Source organism: Eptesicus fuscus, chromosome 1, assembly GCF_027574615.1.
Source record: "Eptesicus fuscus isolate TK198812 chromosome 1, DD_ASM_mEF_20220401, whole genome shotgun sequence".
Classification (NCBI taxonomy): Eukaryota; Metazoa; Chordata; class Mammalia; order Chiroptera; family Vespertilionidae; genus Eptesicus; species Eptesicus fuscus.
In genome coordinates, this window is record NC_072473.1 from 127,181,137 (window position 1) to 127,191,852 (window position 10,716).

Genomic DNA, 10,716 nt, shown 5'->3' on the forward strand with positions numbered 1-10,716 from the left:
AGAGAGGACTCAAGTTATGGAAATCAGGAATGAAAAAGGTGGCATCACTTATGACTAGTCAAAAAAGACCACATTGTATGATACCATTTATTTTTTTTTGTACTTCTTTTTTTGTATGACACCATTTATAAGAAATGTACAGAACAGGCAAATCTATAGAGATAGAAAATAGATTAACGGTTACCCAGGGCTTAGGGAAGGGAGAAATGAGGTCTGACTCCTAATAGGTACAAGCTTTCTTTTGGGGGTGATGAAAATGTTCTACAATTACATGCTGTAGGGGCTGAGTTGTAACACACACACCCCCAATTCATATGTTGAAAACCTAACCCCCAATACCTCAAAATGTAGAAATATATTTGGAGATAGAGCCTTTAAAGTGATAATTAATTATCACCGATAAGGGTTTAATCTCCAATATTTACAGGGAACTCATACAACTTAACAAAAGGAAGATAACCCAATCAAAAAATGGACAATGGACCTAAATGGATATTTTTCAAAAGAAGACATAAGGAAGGCCAAGAGACATATGAAAACATGCTCAAAGTCACTAATCATCCGAGAGATGCAAATCTAAACAACAATGCGGTACCATCTCACACCTGTCAGAATGGCTATCATCAACAAATCAACAAAGGACAAGTGTTGGCGAGGATGCAGAGAAAAAGGAACCCTCGTGCACTGCTGGTGGGAATGCAGACTGGTGCAGCCACTGTGGAAAACAGTATGGAGTTTCCTCAAAAAACTGAAAATGGAACTCCCATTTGACCCAGTGATCCCACTTCTAGGAATGTATCCCAAGAAACTAGAAACATCAATCAGAAAGGATATATGCACCCCTATGTTCATAGCAGCACAATTCACCATAGCTAAGATTTGGAAACAGCCTAAGTGCCCATCAGCAGATGAGTGGATTAGAAAACTGTGGTACATCTACACAATGGAATACTATGCTACTGTAAAAAGGAAGGAATTCCTACCATTTGCAACAACATGGATGGAACTGGAGAGCATTATGCTAAGTGAAATAAGCCAGTCAGAGAAAGATAAATATCACATGATCTCACTCATTTATGGAATATAATGAACAACATAAACTGATGAACAAAAACAGATCCAGAGACAGAGAAGCATCGATCAGACCGTCAAACCTCAGAGGCAAGGTAGGGGAGGGTGAGGGTATAAGGGGGAGAGATCAACCAAAGGACTTGTATGCATGCATATAAGCCTAACCAATGGACACAGACACCAGGGGTTGAGGGCATGAGGGGGGGGCCCACTGGGGGAATGAGGACACATATGTAATACCTTAATCAATAAAGAAAAAAAATGAAGTGATAATTAAGGTAAAATGAGCCATATTAGTACATCCTAATCTAATATGACTGGTGTGATTGTAAGAAGAGATTAGGACACACAGAGAGACACCAGACACATGCATGCATGGAGAGATGACCATTGAACACAGAAAGTGGACGTCTGTGAGCCAAGGAGTAAGGCCTCAGAAGAAACCACACCTGCTAACACCTTGATCTTGAACCTCTAGCTTCTAGACTTTAGAAAAAAAATAATTTTTGGTGTTGAAGACATCAGTCTGTGGTATTTTATTATGACAGCCCTAGCAAACGAATAGTTACACAACACTGTGCATATACTAAAAACCATTGAATTGTACACTTTAAATAAGTTGAAACATAAATATTTCAATAAAGCTGTTCTTGGAAAAGTATTGTAGATGACTTTCTCTCACAACAATGATTGTAAACTTAGGACTAGATCCTTGTTAACAAACAGTCTGGTGATTCTGTGCCTGGCCCTGTGCTGAATGCTGTTGGGTCATGGGGTTTCGTCAGATGCTCAGGGAACTCAAAGTCTGGCGTGCAAGATTTGTTCAAGGACCATAGAGCATGATCAGTGCTCAGGGTGAATCTAGGTTTTTTGTGAGTTTTTTTTAAATATATTTTTATTGATTTTTTTACAGAGAGGAGGAGAGAGGGATAGAGACTTAGAAACATCGATGAGAGAAAAACATCCATCAGCTGCCTCCTGCACGCCCCCTACTGGGGATGTGCCCGCAACCAAGGTACATGCCCTTGATCGGAATCGAACCTGGGACCCTTGAGTCTGCAGGCCGACGCTCTATCCACTGAGCCAAACCAGCCAGGGCTGAATCTAGGTTTTGAAGGGCCTGAAGCACATAGAATTTTGCAAGCTCTGTTTAAGAAAAATAGTACAGCCCAGGCCAGTGTGGCCCAGTTGGTTGTCACCCCATGCACCAAGAGGTCCCTCCTGGTCAGGGCACATGCCCAAGTTGTGGGCTCAATCCCCAGTAGGGGGCCTGCAGGAGGTAGCCAATAGATGTTTTGATCACCTGAATGGAATGGAATTCTTTTAGTCTCTCTAGGAAATGTTATTATAAAATAGATATTTCTCTTTCCCTCTCCTTTCCTCCCTCTAAAATCAAATTTTAAAAAAAGAAAAATAATACTAATTTAGGTATGACAGTAAACATTGCTTTAGATTTACAGAGAAATCACAAATCATACAAATTACAATTTTTAAAGTGCATTTATTTAAATAAACATCCTCAAGCCAGAAAACCAAAATATTCTTATTAATTGCCTGACTCACCCCTCTACTAATGTTTCCATTTTTATATTCTCTTATAAATAATTAGGACAATTATTTTATAGTAACAATTCCTAGAGAGAATAAAAAGAATTCAATTCCATTCAGGTGATCAAAACTTTTTAAAAAATATTTGCTTTTATTTTTTAAATATATTTTATTGATTTTTTACAGAGAGGAAGGGAGAGGGATAGAGAGTTAGAAACATCGATAAGAGAGAAACATCGATCAGCTGCCTCCTGCACACCTCCTACTGGGGATGTGTCCGCAACCAAGGTACATGCCCTTGACCGGAATCGAACCTGGGACCCCTCAGTCCGCAGGCCGACGCTCTATCCACTGAGCCAAACCAGTCAGGGCCAAAACTTGTTATTATTGGTAGTTTAGAAAAGTTTCACCCTTGCAACTTGTTAAGAGTAATGTGAATTTTGCCGAAACCGGTTTGGCTCAGTGGATAGAGTGTCGGCCTGCGGACTCAAGGGTCCCAGGTTCGATTCCGGTCAAGGGCATGTACCTTGGTTGCGGGCACATCCCCAGTAGGGGGTGTGCAAGAGGCAGCTGATTGATGTTTCTAACTTCTCTATCCCTCTCTCTTCCTCTCTGTAAAAAATCAATAAAATATATTTTAAAAAAAAAGTAATGTGAATTTTAAGATTGTTGTCAAATTTGGGGAAACCTCTATCTAGTTTCGTTTACATGTGAGCTGTAAAATTTCGGGGTATTGTAACTATTCTTGTGCCATGACAGATCTTAAATACGTTTCAAATTGACGATGCCCAATAAAACAACCAGAGACTTGGAACTGGCCTGTGTCAGTGTGGGGCACTGAAGCTTAAGCTTGATGAGTTCTCCAGCTCTGGGCAAAGCCGTAGGCCAAGAGAGACCAGCAGGGGGGGTCCCTGACCCAGTGGTGGGGGTTGTGGCAAGCCTCTCGGAGATGATACCAGGGGTGATGCAAAGTTTGAGAGGCATTTTGCCAGGCGATGGGCAGTTTGTGTGTATGAGGGAGGGGATGTCCCTAAAAGAAAAAAACCTTTCATGCCGTGGAAACAATGTATATACAAAGACTCGGAGGCAGGAAACAGCATGGTATGTGATAAGAAGAGTGAACATTCCAAGACTGATAAACTCAGGAGGCATAAACTCCTACCAAGCTCCAGACACTCATTCCAGCAGATGTGCAATTTAAACTCAGCAATTTAGATTGAGTTCAAAGAGGCCCAAGTGGAGAAACTGAGATTAGGCACCTCTGCCTGAGTTCCCAGGGTCTGAGACCTCAAACGTATAAGGAGGGAGGAGATTAGATTCTGGTCACCAGTTCCAGTATGTGCATGGGGGAGGGGGGGGATTTCCGTCACCACCAAGCAATTCTCTGACATCAACTGGGTGTCCTACAATTCAGCTCAATTCTGGCACTATCTGTAGGTAGTGTTAGATCCCATAGGTTAAGGGCTTAGTCCTACAAAACTCACTCCCCACAACACACATTTCAGATTCCAATAGCAAATCAATAAAAAACGTACACTGAGTGGCCAGATTATTATGATCTCTGAATTCATAATAATCTGGCCACTCAGTGTATGTATATGTATGTATATATATATATATATATATATATATATATATGAGGCCCGGTGCATGAATTTGTGCATGGGTGGTGTCCGGCCAGCCTGGCCAGGGGGAGGGGACATGGGCGGTTGGCTGGCCGGCCTCCTGGTCTAACTCCTGGTCGAGGGGACAATTTGCATATTAGCCTTTTATTATATAGGATATACATTGAGTGGCCAGATTATTATGCGTTCAGAGATCATAATAATCTGGCCATTCAGTGTATATATATAAATCATTGGCCACTGGTGCTTGAATTCAATCTCCAGCCTCTCTCCCCTCCCAGGGGCTCCTGGGATAAGACTGAAAGTTCCAACCCTCTAATCACGTGGTTGGCTCCACAGGCAACCAACCCCCTTTCCATACGGAGGGAATTTCCCAAAGTGACCTCATTAACATGGCAAAAGAACCTTTACCACAGTCATCGCTTAGGAAACTCTAAAGGGGACTTAGGGGTGCTTTGTTACAAAAGGGGTGGAAGATCAAATATCCAAATACATATATCTTATTATAAATCACAATATCACTGTAGGCCTGCTAGAAATCCCCACACAGGGCCAAAGGCCTTTGAATGAACCTTGACATTTTGCCTTCAGACTGAATTTCAGGCCGAGTACATACTAAGTGACAGATTTCTTCACCTATTCTGTGCCTTGCGCCCATCTGCCAATTTGGTGAAGCTAATACATCCCTTCCCAGAATAATGTTTTTATTTTTTATTTAATTTCTTTATTTATTAATTTGAGAGAGAGAGAGGGAGGAAGGGAGACACAGAGAGAGAAATATCCATTTGTTGTTCCACTTCTTTATGCATTCATTGGTTGATTCCTGTATGTACCCTGACTGGGGATTGAACCTGCAACCTTGGTGTATTGGGATGATGCTCTAGACCAGGCGTCCTCAAACTACGGCCCGCGGGCCACATGCGGGTGTTTTTGCCATTTTGTTTTTTTTTTACTTCAAAATAAGATATGTGCAGTGTGCATAGGAATTGGTTCCTAGTTTTTTTTTAAACTATAGTCCGGCCCTCCAACGGTCTGAGAGACAGTGAACTGGCCCCCTGTTTTAAAAGTTTGAGGACCCCTGCTCTAAACCAACTGAGCTACCCAGCTAGGGCCCCAGAATAATGTTTGTAAATACATACAATAAAATATGGGATTATAAAGAAAACCAATTATATTAAAATGCAGTTATCAAAATATTACAAAAACTATTTGTAATATATGTGTTTATTAATTCATGAAATACTATGATCTACTAACAGGATAAATGACTACAGTACTGAAATTCCAAATTAATGACAAGTGTAAATAATATTTTAAGAGCTCTGCTATGAAAAGTATCTGTGGCCGAAACCGGTTTGGCTCAGTGGATAGAGCATCGGCCTGCGGACTGAAGGGTGCCAGGTTCGATTCCGGTCAAGGGCATGTACCTTGGTTGCGGGCACACCCCCAGTAGGGGGTGTGCAGGAGGCAGCTGATCCATGTTTCTCTCTCTCATCGATGTTTCTGACTCTCTGTCCCTCTCTCTTCCTCACTGTAATAAATCAATAAAATATATTTTAAAAAAAAAAGAAAAGTATCTGTGTATTGATGATAAAGTCATAGGTGCTGCCAATACTACTTGTGGTTGGTTGCCTACATTCATTATTGAAAGAATTGTCAAATTTCATTGGAGGTTAGTAAAAAACAAGATATACATTTTGTTGTTATTAATCCTCACCCAAGGATATTTTTCCCATGCATTTTTAGAGAGAGTGGAAAGGTGGGGGGGGGGGGGAGACTGAGAGAGAAACATTGATGTGAGACAGACATCGATTGGTTGCCTCCCGCATGCACCCAGGCTGCAATCTAGGTACGTGCCCTTGACCAGAATCGAACCCGGGACTCTTCAGTCCTTGGGCTGATGCTCTATCTACTGAACCAAACTGGCTAGGGCACATTTTTTTTAAAGTATGTAGTTAATCTATGCTTCCTTTTCACAGGTCACAAACTTGTATGAGTTACATTATGTAATACCAGCAGCAGCCAGAAAATTCAAATGACAAATTAAAAATAGATTCCCGCCTGGCCAGCATGGCTCAGTGCTTGAGCGTCATGGTTTGATTCCCCGTCAGGGCACATGCCTGGGCTGCAGGCTTGATCCTCAGTTGGGAGCATGCAGGAGGCAGCCATTGATGTTTCTCTCTCATTGATATTTCCATCTCTCTCTCCCTCTCCCTTCCTCTCTGAAATCAATAAAAACATTATTTTAAAAAAAGATATCAGTAGCCCTAGCTAGTTTGGCTCAGTGGAGAGAGCGTTGGCCTGCGAACTGAAAGGTCCCGGGTTCGATTCTGGTCAAGGGCACATGCCCGGGTTGTGGGCTCAATCCCCAGTAGGGGGCATGCAGGAGGCAGCTGATCAATGATTCTCTCTTATCATTGACGTTTCTATCTCTCTCTCTCCCTTGCCCTTCTTCTCCAAAATCAATAAAAATTTATATATATAAAAGATATCAGTGCCTGAGCCCTTTAGAGGCAACCATGAGGTACAGGGTCCAATTTCTGGACCAAACTCCCAAAATGATACCCCAAGAGCAAACACCTTGCCTGAGCCCCTTGAAGAACTTGCTCCCCAGGCTGTGTACAAGAGATGCCATTTGCAGAATGAAATTTCAGATCTCCATACTCAGGGCATACTCTGAGCCTCCCTACATGAAACTCACGGCCCTGCCCCACACCCTCACAATGAACCCCTGGATGAAAAGCACCAGTATGTCACAGCCAGAGTGAGCCATTCCACTGTGCCTAGGAGGCAGACACCATTGGAGGTCCACGCTGAGTTCTCCAGGGTAAAATTCCTAGCTGGAACTCCCTGAAACTGATCTACCAAATAGAGGTCCTGAGACTGAGTCCCTCGGGCTAAGACTCCAAACTGACTTCCCTGCAGTGATAGCCATAGGCAATCCACTCAGATTGAACACACATATAGGCCCCCAGAGGGAATGCCTAGACCAGGCCTCTGCACTGATTCCTCAGATTGAAATCTTCAGTTCAAGCCCTTCTACTGACACTGAGATGACCAGTGACAATTTTTTTGTTGTTGCTCATCCTCACCCGAGGATATTTTTTCCACTGTGTGTGTGTTTTTTTTTAATATGGAGTGCTTCATGAATTTGCGTGTCATCCTTGTGCAGGGGCCATGCTAATCTCTGTATCATCCCAATGTTAGTATATGTGCTGCCAAAGCAAGCACTCCATTGATTTTTATTTTATTTTATTCAAAAATATATTTTTATTGATTTCATAGGGGAAGGGAGAGGGAGAGAGAGATAGAAACATCAATGATGAGAGAGAATCATTGACCAGCTGCCTCCTGCATGTTCCCTACTGGAGATCAAGTCCACAACCTGGGCATGTGCCCTTGACTGGAATCGAACCCGGAGCCCTTCAGTGTGCAGGCCGATGCTCTCTCCACTGAGCCAAACCAGCTAGGGTTCCATTGATTTTTAGAAAGAGTCAAAGGTAGGGAGGAGGGAGGAAGAAGGAGGAGGGGGGGAGAGAGAGAGAGAGAGAGAGAGAGAGAGAGAGAGAGAGAGAGAGAGAGAGAGGGAAGGAAGGAAGGAAGGAAGGAAGGAAGGAAGGAAGGAAGGAAGGAAGGAAGGAAGAGGGAGGGAGGGAGGGAGGGAGAGAGGGAGGGAGGGAGGGAGGGAAGGGAGGCTGGGAGGGAGGGAGGGAAGGAAGGAAGGAAGGAAGGAAGGAAGGAAGGAAGGAAGGAAGGAAGGAAGGAAGGAAGAAGAAAAAGAAAGGAAAGATAAATGTGAAAAAAGATAAATGTGAAAGAAGATAAATGTGAAGGAAGATAAATGTGAAAGAGACTTTGATTGGTTGCCTCAATCTGGATGAGGGGTTGAACTTGCAACCCAGGTCCATGCCCTTGACCAGGAATCAGCCAGGGCTACCAGTGACAATTTTGAAACTTTTGTGAGCCCTATGTTCTTGGAAAACAGCAATGGTCAAAAATCTTCCCATCCTTTTGTGCTCTGAGAAAGGGCTAACGGCAAAGGACCTCCCTGCTCCCACATATTACGAGATGAAATTCAGTTCCAGCCCGGCTGGTGTGGCTCAGTGGGTTGGCCATTGTCTAGTGCATCAAAAGGCTGCTGGTTGGATTCCTGGTCAAGGCCACATGCCCAGGTTGCAGGCTCAACAATCCTTTGTAGGGGGCTTGCAGGAGGCACCCAATTGATGTTATGCTCTCACATCGCTGTTTCTCTCCCTTCCTCTCTCTAAAAACCAATAAACTATTTCTTAAAAATAAAATGCAGCACAACCTTTCTTCAAAGACGCAGACAAGACCTGCCTCTATCTTTCCTCATCACAATAAATGAAATTGTGATGAGGAAAGATAGAGGCAGGTCTTGTCTGAAATTGTCTACCCCTATCTACTTGCATCCATAAAAGCCCACTCCTCCTTCTTTTTCTTCAAGATATTTCCAGTAGTGTACTGTCTTTCTTTTTTAAAAAAAATATTTTATTGATTTTTTACAGAGGGTAAGGGAGAGGGAGAGAGAGCTAGAAACATCAATGATGAGAGAGAAACATTGACCAGCTGCCTCCTGCACACCTCCTACTGGGGATCAAGCCCGCAACCAAGGTACATGGGCCCTTGACCGGAATCGAACCTGGGACCCTTCAGTCTGCAGGCTGATGCTCTCTCCACTGAGCCAAACCAGCTAGGGCTCCATTGATTTTTAGAAAGAGTCAAAGGTAGGGAGGAGGGAGGAAGAAGGAGGAGGGGGAGAGAGAGAAAGAGAGAGAGAGAGAGAGAGAGAGAGAGAGAGAGAGAGAGAGAGAGAGAGAAAGAGAAAGAAAGAAAGAAAGAAAGAAAGAAAGAAAGAAAGAAAGAAAGAAAGAAAGGAAGGAAGGAAGGAAGGAAGGAAGGAAGGAAGGAAGGAAGGAAGGAAGGAAGGAAGGAAGAAAGAAAGAAAGAAAGAAAGAAAGAAAGAAAGAAAGAAAGAAAGAAAGAAAGAAAGAAAGAAAGATAAATGTGAAAGAGACTTTGATTGGTTGCCTCAATCTGGATGAGGGGTTGAACTTGCAACCCAGGTCCATGCCCTTGACCAGGAATCAGCCAGGGCTACCAGTGACAATTTTGAAACTTTTGTGAGCCCTATGTTCTTGGAAAACAGCCATGGTCAAAAATCTTCCCATCCTTTTGTGCTCTGAGAAAGGGCTAACGGCAAAGGACCTCCCTGCTCCCACATATTACGAGATAAAATTCAGTTCCAGCCCGGCTGGTGTGGCTCAGTTGGTTGGCCATTGTCTAGTGCATCAAAAGGCTGCTGGTTGGATTCCTGATCAAGGCCACATGCCCAGGTTGCAGGCTCAACAATCCTTTGTAGGGGGCATGCAGGAGGCACCCAATTGATGTTATGCTCTCACATCACTGTTTCTCTCCCTTCATCTCTCTAAAAATCAATAAACTAGTTCTTAAAAATAAAATGCAGCACAACCTTTCTTCAAAGACTCAGAAAAGACCTGCCTCTATCTTTCCTCATCACAACAAAACTCTGAAATTGTCTACCCCTATCTACTTGCATCCATAAAAGCCCACTCCTCCTTCTTTTTCTTCAAGATATTTTCCAGTAGTGTACTGTCTTTCTTTTTTTTAAAAAAAAATATTTTTATTGATTTTTTACAGAGAGGAAGGGAGAGGGATAGAGAGATAGAAACATCAATGAGAGAGAAACATTGATCAGCTGCCTCCTGCTCGTTCCCTACTGGAGATCAAGTCCACAACCCGGGCATGTGCCCTTGACTGGAATCGAACCCGGGGCCCTTCAGTCTGCAGGCTGAAGCTCTCTCCACTGAGCCAAACCAGCTAGGGCTCCATTGATTTTTAGAAAGAGTCAAAGGTAGGGAGGAGGGAGGAAGGAGGAGGGGAGAGAGAGAGGAAGAGAGAGAGAGAGAGAGAGAGAGAGAGAGAGAGAGAGAGAGAGAGAGAAAGAGAGAAAGAAAGGAAGGAAGAAAGGAAGGAAGAAAGAAAGGAAGGAAGGAAGGAAGGAAGGAAGATAAATGTGAAAGAGACTTTGATTGGTTGCCTCAATCTGGATGAGGGGTTGAACTTGCAACCCAGGTCCATGCCCTTGACCAGGCATCAGCCAGGGCTACCAGTGACAATTTTGAAACTTTTGTGAGCCTTATGTTCTTGGAAAACAGCCATGGTCAAAAATCTTCCCATCCTTTTGTGCTCTGAGAAAGGGCTAACGGCAAAGGACCTCCCTGCTCCCACATATTACAAGATAAGATTCAGTTCCAGCCCGGCTGGTGTGGCTCAGTGGGGTGGCCATTGTCTAGTGCATCAAAAGGCTGCTGGTTGGATTCCTGGTCAAGGCCACATGCCCAGGTTGCAGGCTCAACAATCCTTTGTAGGGGGCATGCAGGAGGCACCCAATTGATGTTATGCTCTCACATCACTGTTTCTCTCCCTTCAT

At 43.4% G+C, this 10,716-nt stretch overlaps 1 non-coding gene across 1 annotated transcript; it reads right to left on the bottom strand.

Annotated features, from left to right (window-relative positions):
• Positions 1-7,371: 7,371 nt before the first annotated feature.
• On the bottom strand, positions 7,372-7,475 carry LOC114228598 (U6 spliceosomal RNA). Its single transcript, XR_003614740.2, has one exon. It is a non-coding gene; the product is annotated as a U6 spliceosomal RNA (small nuclear RNA).
• Positions 7,476-10,716: the final 3,241 nt, after the last annotated feature.